We start from the raw sequence: 12,026 nt of genomic DNA, 5'->3' as shown, positions 1-12,026 counted from the left end.
CCACAGATGAAGTCCCCACTTTGAAGCATTTACCATATAGAAATCCTCCTCCTCCTTTTGTGCTGACCTCTGTAAAAGCAGGAGACAAAAGGACCAGGAAGGAAAGAGGAAACGTTGCACAATCTGGAAGAGTGTGAAAGAAGGAAAGAGTGGTAAAGGAAATAAAGAAAACAAAAAACCTGAGATTAGGTGGGGGGGGGGGAGAGAAGAGGAAAAGTCAAATCCAGAGGGAAAAGAGAGCGCAGGCCATTGGCCTGAGCGCAGGCCATTGGCCTGAGCGCAGGCCATTGGCCTGAGCGCAGGCCATTGGCCTGAGCGCAGGCCATTGGCCTGAGCGCAGGCCATTGGCCTGAGCGCAGGCCATTGGCCTGAGCGCAGGCCATTGGCCTGAGCGCAGGCCATTGGCCTGAGCGCAGGCCATTGGCCTGAGCGCAGGCCATTGGCCTGAGCGCAGGCCATTGGCCTGAGCGCAGGCCATTGGCCTGAGCGCAGGCCATTGGCCTGAGCGCAGGCCATTGGCCTGAGCGCAGGCCATTGGCCTGAGCGCAGGCCATTGGCCTGAGCGCAGGCCATTGGCCTGAGCGCAGGCCATTGGCCTGAGCGCAGGCCGGGCCTGCTGGTTTTATACCTACTGCTGGGAGTGAAAATGCTCCCTCTGATTGGTTGACAAGGCTGCTGGCATTGACAAACGGCTTCTGGTTGGTTGACAAGGCTGCTGGGTTTGCAAAGCTGCCTCTGGTTGGTTGACAAGGCATTCTTTGATTGACAAGGCATCTGACCCTCCCCTTTACCTCATAGCTCACCAATTAACCCATTAACCAACGCATAGCCAAACCACTTGAAGGATTACTGTTAATCTCTTTTCCTTAGGGTGTCCCTATTTTCAAAGGAGAAATGTTGGGGGGTATGGAGTTCTCCGACTCCCAAGCCGTCTGAAGGCAATCTTGTACACTGAAGGGTGTTTTTTTAAAAACATCTAGTGTTTTATTATGTTTTTATACATGATGGATGCCGCCCAGAGCGGCTGGGGCAACCCAGTCAGTTGTGTGGGGTATAAAGAATAAAATTATCATTATGGAATGGGGCGTCCCCGTGTCTCTGTGTGTGCGTGCTTGTGTAATGCACTTGGAGGGAAGAGCTGGCTGGAACTCTAAACAGAAGCAGCAGAACACACTGCAACAATTGGGTGCAGGTCCCATTTGTGACATACCACAGATGAAGTCCCCACTTTGAAACATTTACCATATAGAAATCCTCCTCCTCCTTTTGTGCTGACCTCTGTAAAAGCAGGAGACAAAAGGACCAGGAAGGAAAGAGGAAACGTTGCACAATCTGGAAGAGTGTGAAAGAAGGAAAGAGTGGTAAAGGAAATAAAGAAAACAAAAAACCTGAGATTAGGTGGGGGGGGGGGGAGAGAAGAGGAAAAGTCAAATCCAGAGGGAAAGGAGAGCGCAGGCCATTGGCCTGAGCGCAGGCCATTGGCCTGAGCGCAGGCCATTGGCCTGCTGGTTTTATACCTACTGCTGGGAGTGAAAATGCTCCCTCTGATTGGTTGACAAGGCTGCTGGCATTGACAAACGGCTTCTGGTTGGTTGACAAGGCTGCTGGGTTTGCAAAGCTGCCTCTGGTTGGTTGACAAGGCATTCTTTGATTGACAAGGCATCTGACCCTCCCCTTTACCTCATAGCTCACCAATTAACCCATTAACCAACGCATAGCCAAACCACTTGAAGGATTACTGTTAATCTCTTTTCCTTAGGGTGTCCCTATTTTCAAAGGAGAAATGTTGGGGGGTATGGAGTTCTCCGACTCCCAAGCCGTCTGAAGGCAATCTTGTACACTGAAGGGTGTTTTTTTAAAAACATCTAGTGTTTTATTATGTTTTTATACATGATGGATGCCGCCCAGAGCGGCTGGGGCAACCCAGTCAGTTGTGTGGGGTATAAAGAATAAAATTATCATTATGGAATGGGGCGTCCCCGTGTCTCTGTGTGTGCGTGCTTGTGTAATGCACTTGGAGGGAAGAGCTGGCTGGAACTCTAAACAGAAGCAGCAGAACACACTGCAACAATTGGGTGCAGGTCCCATTTGTGACATACCACAGATGAAGTCCCCACTTTGAAGCATTTACCATATAGAAATCCTCCTCCTCCTTTTGTGCTGACCTCTGTAAAAGCAGGAGACAAAAGGACCAGGAAGGAAAGAGGAAACGTTGCACAATCTGGAAGAGTGTGAAAGAAGGAAAGAGTGGTAAAGGAAATAAAGAAAACAAAAAACCTGAGATTAGGTGGGGGGGGGGGAGAGAAGAGGAAAAGTCAAATCCAGAGGGAAAAGAGAGCGCAGGCCATTGGCCTGAGCGCAGGCCATTGGCCTGCTGGTTTTATACCTACTGCTGGGAGTGAAAATGCTCCCTCTGATTGGTTGACAAGGCTGCTGGCATTGACAAACGGCTTCTGGTTGGTTGACAAGGCTGCTGGGTTTGCAAAGCTGCCTCTGGTTGGTTGACAAGGCATTCTTTGATTGACAAGGCATCTGACCCTCCCCTTTACCTCATAGCTCACCAATTAACCCATTAACCAACGCATAGCCAAACCACTTGAAGGATTACTGTTAATCTCTTTTCCTTAGGGTGTCCCTATTTTCAAAGGAGAAATGTTGGGGGGTATGGAGTTCTCCGACTCCCAAGCCGTCTGAAGGCAATCTTGTACACTGAAGGGTGTTTTTTTAAAAACATCTAGTGTTTTATTATGTTTTTATACATGATGGATGCCGCCCAGAGCGGCTGGGGCAACCCAGTCAGTTGTGTGGGGTATAAAGAATAAAATTATCATTATGGAATGGGGCGTCCCCGTGTCTCTGTGTGTGCGTGCTTGTGTAATGCACTTGGAGGGAAGAGCTGGCTGGAACTCTAAACAGAAGCAGCAGAACACACTGCAACAATTGGGTGCAGGTCCCATTTGTGACATACCACAGATGAAGTCCCCACTTTGAAACATTTACCATATAGAAATCCTCCTCCTCCTTTTGTGCTGACCTCTGTAAAAGCAGGAGACAAAAGGACCAGGAAGGAAAGAGGAAACGTTGCACAATCTGGAAGAGTGTGAAAGAAGGAAAGAGTGGTAAAGGAAATAAAGAAAACAAAAAACCTGAGATTAGGTGGGGGGGGGGGGGAGAGAAGAGGAAAAGTCAAATCCAGAGGGAAAGGAGAGCGCAGGCCATTGGCCTGAGCGCAGGCCATTGGCCTGAGCGCAGGCCATTGGCCTGAGCGCAGGCCATTGGCCTGCTGGTTTTATACCTACTGCTGGGAGTGAAAATGCTCCCTCTGATTGGTTGACAAGGCTGCTGGCATTGACAAACGGCTTCTGGTTGGTTGACAAGGCTGCTGGGTTTGCAAAGCTGCCTCTGGTTGGTTGACAAGGCATTCTTTGATTGACAAGGCATCTGACCCTCCCCTTTACCTCATAGCTCACCAATTAACCCATTAACCAACGCATAGCCAAACCACTTGAAGGATTACTGTTAATCTCTTTTCCTTAGGGTGTCCCTATTTTCAAAGGAGAAATGTTGGGGGGTATGGAGTTCTCCGACTCCCAAGCCGTCTGAAGGCAATCTTGTACACTGAAGGGTGTTTTTTTAAAAACATCTAGTGTTTTATTATGTTTTTATACATGATGGATGCCGCCCAGAGCGGCTGGGGCAACCCAGTCAGTTGTGTGGGGTATAAAGAATAAAATTATCATTATGGAATGGGGCGTCCCCGTGTCTCTGTGTGTGCGTGCTTGTGTAATGCACTTGGAGGGAAGAGCTGGCTGGAACTCTAAACAGAAGCAGCAGAACACACTGCAACAATTGGGTGCAGGTCCCATTTGTGACATACCACAGATGAAGTCCCCACTTTGAAGCATTTACCATATAGAAATCCTCCTCCTCCTTTTGTGCTGACCTCTGTAAAAGCAGGAGACAAAAGGACCAGGAAGGAAAGAGGAAACGTTGCACAATCTGGAAGAGTGTGAAAGAAGGAAAGAGTGGTAAAGGAAATAAAGAAAACAAAAAACCTGAGATTAGGTGGGGGGGGGGGAGAGAAGAGGAAAAGTCAAATCCAGAGGGAAAAGAGAGCGCAGGCCATTGGCCTGAGCGCAGGCCATTGGCCTGAGCGCAGGCCATTGGCCTGAGCGCAGGCCATTGGCCTGAGCGCAGGCCATTGGCCTGAGCGCAGGCCATTGGCCTGAGCGCAGGCCATTGGCCTGAGCGCAGGCCATTGGCCTGAGCGCAGGCCATTGGCCTGAGCGCAGGCCATTGGCCTGAGCGCAGGCCATTGGCCTGAGCGCAGGCCATTGGCCTGAGCGCAGGCCATTGGCCTGAGCGCAGGCCATTGGCCTGAGCGCAGGCCATTGGCCTGAGCGCAGGCCATTGGCCTGAGCGCAGGCCATTGGCCTGAGCGCAGGCCATTGGCCTGAGCGCAGGCCATTGGCCTGAGCGCAGGCCATTGGCCTGAGCGCAGGCCATTGGCCTGAGCGCAGGCCATTGGCCTGAGCGCAGGCCGGGCCTGCTGGTTTTATACCTACTGCTGGGAGTGAAAATGCTCCCTCTGATTGGTTGACAAGGCTGCTGGCATTGACAAACGGCTTCTGGTTGGTTGACAAGGCTGCTGGGTTTGCAAAGCTGCCTCTGGTTGGTTGACAAGGCATTCTTTGATTGACAAGGCATCTGACCCTCCCCTTTACCTCATAGCTCACCAATTAACCCATTAACCAACGCATAGCCAAACCACTTGAAGGATTACTGTTAATCTCTTTTCCTTAGGGTGTCCCTATTTTCAAAGGAGAAATGTTGGGGGGTATGGAGTTCTCCGACTCCCAAGCCGTCTGAAGGCAATCTTGTACACTGAAGGGTGTTTTTTTAAAAACATCTAGTGTTTTATTATGTTTTTATACATGATGGATGCCGCCCAGAGCGGCTGGGGCAACCCAGTCAGTTGTGTGGGGTATAAAGAATAAAATTATCATTATGGAATGGGGCGTCCCCGTGTCTCTGTGTGTGCGTGCTTGTGTAATGCACTTGGAGGGAAGAGCTGGCTGGAACTCTAAACAGAAGCAGCAGAACACACTGCAACAATTGGGTGCAGGTCCCATTTGTGACATACCACAGATGAAGTCCCCACTTTGAAACATTTACCATATAGAAATCCTCCTCCTCCTTTTGTGCTGACCTCTGTAAAAGCAGGAGACAAAAGGACCAGGAAGGAAAGAGGAAACGTTGCACAATCTGGAAGAGTGTGAAAGAAGGAAAGAGTGGTAAAGGAAATAAAGAAAACAAAAAACCTGAGATTAGGTGGGGGGGGGGGGGAGAGAAGAGGAAAAGTCAAATCCAGAGGGAAAGGAGAGCGCAGGCCATTGGCCTGAGCGCAGGCCATTGGCCTGAGCGCAGGCCATTGGCCTGCTGGTTTTATACCTACTGCTGGGAGTGAAAATGCTCCCTCTGATTGGTTGACAAGGCTGCTGGCATTGACAAACGGCTTCTGGTTGGTTGACAAGGCTGCTGGGTTTGCAAAGCTGCCTCTGGTTGGTTGACAAGGCATTCTTTGATTGACAAGGCATCTGACCCTCCCCTTTACCTCATAGCTCACCAATTAACCCATTAACCAACGCATAGCCAAACCACTTGAAGGATTACTGTTAATCTCTTTTCCTTAGGGTGTCCCTATTTTCAAAGGAGAAATGTTGGGGGGTATGGAGTTCTCCGACTCCCAAGCCGTCTGAAGGCAATCTTGTACACTGAAGGGTGTTTTTTTAAAAACATCTAGTGTTTTATTATGTTTTTATACATGATGGATGCCGCCCAGAGCGGCTGGGGCAACCCAGTCAGTTGTGTGGGGTATAAAGAATAAAATTATCATTATGGAATGGGGCGTCCCCGTGTCTCTGTGTGTGCGTGCTTGTGTAATGCACTTGGAGGGAAGAGCTGGCTGGAACTCTAAACAGAAGCAGCAGAACACACTGCAACAATTGGGTGCAGGTCCCATTTGTGACATACCACAGATGAAGTCCCCACTTTGAAGCATTTACCATATAGAAATCCTCCTCCTCCTTTTGTGCTGACCTCTGTAAAAGCAGGAGACAAAAGGACCAGGAAGGAAAGAGGAAACGTTGCACAATCTGGAAGAGTGTGAAAGAAGGAAAGAGTGGTAAAGGAAATAAAGAAAACAAAAAACCTGAGATTAGGTGGGGGGGGGGGAGAGAAGAGGAAAAGTCAAATCCAGAGGGAAAAGAGAGCGCAGGCCATTGGCCTGAGCGCAGGCCATTGGCCTGAGCGCAGGCCATTGGCCTGCTGGTTTTATACCTACTGCTGGGAGTGAAAATGCTCCCTCTGATTGGTTGACAAGGCTGCTGGCATTGACAAACGGCTTCTGGTTGGTTGACAAGGCTGCTGGGTTTGCAAAGCTGCCTCTGGTTGGTTGACAAGGCATTCTTTGATTGACAAGGCATCTGACCCTCCCCTTTACCTCATAGCTCACCAATTAACCCATTAACCAACGCATAGCCAAACCACTTGAAGGATTACTGTTAATCTCTTTTCCTTAGGGTGTCCCTATTTTCAAAGGAGAAATGTTGGGGGGTATGGAGTTCTCCGACTCCCAAGCCGTCTGAAGGCAATCTTGTACACTGAAGGGTGTTTTTTTAAAAACATCTAGTGTTTTATTATGTTTTTATACATGATGGATGCCGCCCAGAGCGGCTGGGGCAACCCAGTCAGTTGTGTGGGGTATAAAGAATAAAATTATCATTATGGAATGGGGCGTCCCCGTGTCTCTGTGTGTGCGTGCTTGTGTAATGCACTTGGAGGGAAGAGCTGGCTGGAACTCTAAACAGAAGCAGCAGAACACACTGCAACAATTGGGTGCAGGTCCCATTTGTGACATACCACAGATGAAGTCCCCACTTTGAAACATTTACCATATAGAAATCCTCCTCCTCCTTTTGTGCTGACCTCTGTAAAAGCAGGAGACAAAAGGACCAGGAAGGAAAGAGGAAACGTTGCACAATCTGGAAGAGTGTGAAAGAAGGAAAGAGTGGTAAAGGAAATAAAGAAAACAAAAAACCTGAGATTAGGTGGGGGGGGGGAGAGAAGAGGAAAAGTCAAATCCAGAGGGAAAGGAGAGCGCAGGCCATTGGCCTGAGCGCAGGCCATTGGCCTGAGCGCAGGCCATTGGCCTGCTGGTTTTATACCTACTGCTGGGAGTGAAAATGCTCCCTCTGATTGGTTGACAAGGCTGCTGGCATTGACAAACGGCTTCTGGTTGGTTGACAAGGCTGCTGGGTTTGCAAAGCTGCCTCTGGTTGGTTGACAAGGCATTCTTTGATTGACAAGGCATCTGACCCTCCCCTTTACCTCATAGCTCACCAATTAACCCATTAACCAACGCATAGCCAAACCACTTGAAGGATTACTGTTAATCTCTTTTCCTTAGGGTGTCCCTATTTTCAAAGGAGAAATGTTGGGGGGTATGGAGTTCTCCGACTCCCAAGCCGTCTGAAGGCAATCTTGTACACTGAAGGGTGTTTTTTTTAAAAACATCTAGTGTTTTATTATGTTTTTATACATGATGGATGCCGCCCAGAGCGGCTGGGGCAACCCAGTCAGTTGTGTGGGGTATAAAGAATAAAATTATCATTATGGAATGGGGCGTCCCCGTGTCTCTGTGTGTGCGTGCTTGTGTAATGCACTTGGAGGGAAGAGCTGGCTGGAACTCTAAACAGAAGCAGCAGAACACACTGCAACAATTGGGTGCAGGTCCCATTTGTGACATACCACAGATGAAGTCCCCACTTTGAAGCATTTACCATATAGAAATCCTCCTCCTCCTTTTGTGCTGACCTCTGTAAAAGCAGGAGACAAAAGGACCAGGAAGGAAAGAGGAAACGTTGCACAATCTGGAAGAGTGTGAAAGAAGGAAAGAGTGGTAAAGGAAATAAAGAAAACAATAAACCTGAGATTAGGTGGGGGGGGGGGGGAGAGAAGAGGAAAAGTCAAATCCAGAGGGAAAAGAGAGCGCAGGCCATTGGCCTGAGCGCAGGCCATTGGCCTGCTGGTTTTATACCTACTGCTGGGAGTGAAAATGCTCCCTCTGATTGGTTGACAAGGCTGCTGGCATTGACAAACGGCTTCTGGTTGGTTGACAAGGCTGCTGGGTTTGCAAAGCTGCCTCTGGTTGGTTGACAAGGCATTCTTTGATTGACAAGGCATCTGACCCTCCCCTTTACCTCATAGCTCACCAATTAACCCATTAACCAACGCATAGCCAAACCACTTGAAGGATTACTGTTAATCTCTTTTCCTTAGGGTGTCCCTATTTTCAAAGGAGAAATGTTGGGGGGTATGGAGTTCTCCGACTCCCAAGCCGTCTGAAGGCAATCTTGTACACTGAAGGGTGTTTTTTTAAAAACATCTAGTGTTTTATTATGTTTTTATACATGATGGATGCCGCCCAGAGCGGCTGGGGCAACCCAGTCAGTTGTGTGGGGTATAAAGAATAAAATTATCATTATGGAATGGGGCGTCCCCGTGTCTCTGTGTGTGCGTGCTTGTGTAATGCACTTGGAGGGAAGAGCTGGCTGGAACTCTAAACAGAAGCAGCAGAACACACTGCAACAATTGGGTGCAGGTCCCATTTGTGACATACCACAGATGAAGTCCCCACTTTGAAGCATTTACCATATAGAAATCCTCCTCCTCCTTTTGTGCTGACCTCTGTAAAAGCAGGAGACAAAAGGACCAGGAAGGAAAGAGGAAACGTTGCACAATCTGGAAGAGTGTGAAAGAAGGAAAGAGTGGTAAAGGAAATAAAGAAAACAAAAAACCTGAGATTAGGTGGGGGGGGGGGAGAGAAGAGGAAAAGTCAAATCCAGAGGGAAAAGAGAGCGCAGGCCATTGGCCTGAGCGCAGGCCATTGGCCTGAGCGCAGGCCATTGGCCTGAGCGCAGGCCATTGGCCTGAGCGCAGGCCATTGGCCTGAGCGCAGGCCATTGGCCTGAGCGCAGGCCATTGGCCTGAGCGCAGGCCATTGGCCTGAGCGCAGGCCATTGGCCTGAGCGCAGGCCATTGGCCTGAGCGCAGGCCATTGGCCTGAGCGCAGGCCATTGGCCTGAGCGCAGGCCATTGGCCTGAGCGCAGGCCATTGGCCTGAGCGCAGGCCATTGGCCTGAGCGCAGGCCATTGGCCTGAGCGCAGGCCATTGGCCTGAGCGCAGGCCATTGGCCTGAGCGCAGGCCATTGGCCTGAGCGCAGGCCATTGGCCTGAGCGCAGGCCGGGCCTGCTGGTTTTATACCTACTGCTGGGAGTGAAAATGCTCCCTCTGATTGGTTGACAAGGCTGCTGGCATTGACAAACGGCTTCTGGTTGGTTGACAAGGCTGCTGGGTTTGCAAAGCTGCCTCTGGTTGGTTGACAAGGCATTCTTTGATTGACAAGGCATCTGACCCTCCCCTTTACCTCATAGCTCACCAATTAACCCATTAACCAACGCATAGCCAAACCACTTGAAGGATTACTGTTAATCTCTTTTCCTTAGGGTGTCCCTATTTTCAAAGGAGAAATGTTGGGGGGTATGGAGTTCTCCGACTCCCAAGCCGTCTGAAGGCAATCTTGTACACTGAAGGGTGTTTTTTTAAAAACATCTAGTGTTTTATTATGTTTTTATACATGATGGATGCCGCCCAGAGCGGCTGGGGCAACCCAGTCAGTTGTGTGGGGTATAAAGAATAAAATTATCATTATGGAATGGGGCGTCCCCGTGTCTCTGTGTGTGCGTGCTTGTGTAATGCACTTGGAGGGAAGAGCTGGCTGGAACTCTAAACAGAAGCAGCAGAACACACTGCAACAATTGGGTGCAGGTCCCATTTGTGACATACCACAGATGAAGTCCCCACTTTGAAGCATTTACCATATAGAAATCCTCCTCCTCCTTTTGTGCTGACCTCTGTAAAAGCAGGAGACAAAAGGACCAGGAAGGAAAGAGGAAACGTTGCACAATCTGGAAGAGTGTGAAAGAAGGAAAGAGTGGTAAAGGAAATAAAGAAAACAAAAAACCTGAGATTAGGTGGGGGGGGGGGGAGAGAAGAGGAAAAGTCAAATCCAGAGGGAAAAGAGAGCGCAGGCCATTGGCCTGAGCGCAGGCCATTGGCCTGAGCGCAGGCCATTGGCCTGAGCGCAGGCCATTGGCCTGAGCGCAGGCCATTGGCCTGAGCGCAGGCCATTGGCCTGAGCGCAGGCCATTGGCCTGAGCGCAGGCCATTGGCCTGAGCGCAGGCCATTGGCCTGAGCGCAGGCCATTGGCCTGAGCGCAGGCCATTGGCCTGAGCGCAGGCCATTGGCCTGAGCGCAGGCCATTGGCCTGAGCGCAGGCCATTGGCCTGAGCGCAGGCCATTGGCCTGAGCGCAGGCCATTGGCCTGAGCGCAGGCCATTGGCCTGAGCGCAGGCCATTGGCCTGAGCGCAGGCCATTGGCCTGAGCGCAGGCCGGGCCTGCTGGTTTTATACCTACTGCTGGGAGTGAAAATGCTCCCTCTGATTGGTTGACAAGGCTGCTGGCATTGACAAACGGCTTCTGGTTGGTTGACAAGGCTGCTGGGTTTGCAAAGCTGCCTCTGGTTGGTTGACAAGGCATTCTTTGATTGACAAGGCATCTGACCCTCCCCTTTACCTCATAGCTCACCAATTAACCCATTAACCAACGCATAGCCAAACCACTTGAAGGATTACTGTTAATCTCTTTTCCTTAGGGTGTCCCTATTTTCAAAGGAGAAATGTTGGGGGGTATGGAGTTCTCCGACTCCCAAGCCGTCTGAAGGCAATCTTGTACACTGAAGGGTGTTTTTTTTAAAAACATCTAGTGTTTTATTATGTTTTTATACATGATGGATGCCGCCCAGAGCGGCTGGGGCAACCCAGTCAGTTGTGTGGGGTATAAAGAATAAAATTATCATTATGGAATGGGGCGTCCCCGTGTCTCTGTGTGTGCGTGCTTGTGTAATGCACTTGGAGGGAAGAGCTGGCTGGAACTCTAAACAGAAGCAGCAGAACACACTGCAACAATTGGGTGCAGGTCCCATTTGTGACATACCACAGATGAAGTCCCCACTTTGAAGCATTTACCATATAGAAATCCTCCTCCTCCTTTTGTGCTGACCTCTGTAAAAGCAGGAGACAAAAGGACCAGGAAGGAAAGAGGAAACGTTGCACAATCTGGAAGAGTGTGAAAGAAGGAAAGAGTGGTAAAGGAAATAAAGAAAACAATAAACCTGAGATTAGGTGGGGGGGGGGGGAGAGAAGAGGAAAAGTCAAATCCAGAGGGAAAAGAGAGCGCAGGCCATTGGCCTGCTGGTTTTATACCTACTGCTGGGAGTGAAAATGCTCCCTCTGATTGGTTGACAAGGCTGCTGGCATTGACAAACGGCTTCTGGTTGGTTGACAAGGCTGCTGGGTTTGCAAAGCTGCCTCTGGTTGGTTGACAAGGCATTCTTTGATTGACAAGGCATCTGACCCTCCCCTTTACCTCATAGCTCACCAATTAACCCATTAACCAACGCATAGCCAAACCACTTGAAGGATTACTGTTAATCTCTTTTCCTTAGGGTGTCCCTATTTTCAAAGGAGAAATGTTGGGGGGTATGGAGTTCTCCGACTCCCAAGCCGTCTGAAGGCAATCTTGTACACTGAAGGGTGTTTTTTTTAAAAACATCTAGTGTTTTATTATGTTTTTATACATGATGGATGCCGCCCAGAGCGGCTGGGGCAACCCAGTCAGTTGTGTGGGGTATAAAGAATAAAATTATCATTATGGAATGGGGCGTCCCCGTGTCTCTGTGTGTGCGTGCTTGTGTAATGCACTTGGAGGGAAGAGCTGGCTGGAACTCTAAACAGAAGCAGCAGAACACACTGCAACAATTGGGTGCAGGTCCCATTTGTGACATACCACAGATGAAGTCCCCACTTTGAAGCATTTACCATATAGAAATCCTCCTCCTCCT

This window comes from Podarcis muralis, chromosome 13 (genome assembly GCF_964188315.1).
Source record: "Podarcis muralis chromosome 13, rPodMur119.hap1.1, whole genome shotgun sequence".
NCBI classification, from domain to species: Eukaryota; Metazoa; Chordata; class Lepidosauria; order Squamata; family Lacertidae; genus Podarcis; species Podarcis muralis.
This window is presented reverse-complemented; position numbering follows the sequence as displayed.